A 1,319-nucleotide genomic window follows, 5' to 3' on the forward strand; every position below is an offset into this window, starting at 1 on the left:
TATATATAACTAAAACGGAATAACGAAGTTAAGGTTATGATATTTATATTAATATGATTTGGAAAATCTAGAAAGCTGCTGAATGTTCGAGGAAGCTGTGAGAATATGTTGAAATTTCTGGCAATTTCGAGAGCGATATCTCTCATTAAGTCAGCATTAACTCTAAAAGAAATATTCTTGAAAATAGGGAAACGTCAGAATATCTTTCCCAATGTAACAAAAGTAAAGTTTAAAAAAAATAATTACTTTTTATACTATTTATATACATGTAATAAAGAAACAACCCTACAAAAGCAGTAAACATTTTAATAAATAGAGTCATATATAGAGTTTAGATAACTTTAACAGAAACAATATAGTTATGCATTTGTGTTCCTTCGTGGATAATGACAACGTGTAAAATAATGTGGATCTGAGGCCCTAGGTTCGGTCCGCAATTTGGTCAAGTACATTAAAGAATACTTTCGTATAGATGAAGTTTCTGCTAAAAAAAAGAAACATCTATAGTCGCATGCGTGGCTTTGTGGGAAGAAGCTTGCTTCCCAAACTGCGTGGCACTTTGGGCAAGAGTCTTCTACTATAGCCTCTGGCCTACCAAAGCCTTGAAAGTGGATTTGGTAGATGGAAACTTAAAGACTCCCATCGAATATATATATGTATGCATATATTTTTGTATGTGTATACTACATATTTGGGAAATTCTGTCTGTGGGTGTGTGTGTGGGGTTGTTAGCTAACTCGTCCTACATTGTTTTATCGATTTTGATGAAACTTGATACGAGAACAGAACTCATGTCTGGAAACCTCATGGCATACACAGATTACTGAAAAAGTCGATGATAGGGACCCTGGAAGAGATCCTTATATATATAACCAAGGGAAATAACTCATTCCTGTTCCTAAATTATTCCGTAAAATTGTGTATATTTATCTCTTAGAATTATTTTCGCAATTTATCCAGTGCAACTTTTAAACAAGTAAGTAGTATTTTCATAAACAATAGATCCAATTATTTCGGTTAGTTACTTATTCACAAATATGTCAACACTAGCACTCCTACGGGTAATATTTTCTGGGAACGCATTAAAGCTTTTTTCATGGCTACTTAATTTGAATTTTTACCATGAGTACACTAATTCCATGTTATTACATAACTGACTTCACAATTTGTGTATTCATAACTTATTGGGAATTCCTAAAAACAAGATCTTGTGTAAGACCGTTCGGTATTCCTTGTGAATGAATAAAAAACGTTTAAAGGGCTACATGTTTGTATTGTTGTTATCGGATTATATATATGTATGCATATATATATATATA

This window comes from Octopus bimaculoides, chromosome 2 (genome assembly GCF_001194135.2).
Source record: "Octopus bimaculoides isolate UCB-OBI-ISO-001 chromosome 2, ASM119413v2, whole genome shotgun sequence".
Classification (NCBI taxonomy): Eukaryota; Metazoa; Mollusca; class Cephalopoda; order Octopoda; family Octopodidae; genus Octopus; species Octopus bimaculoides.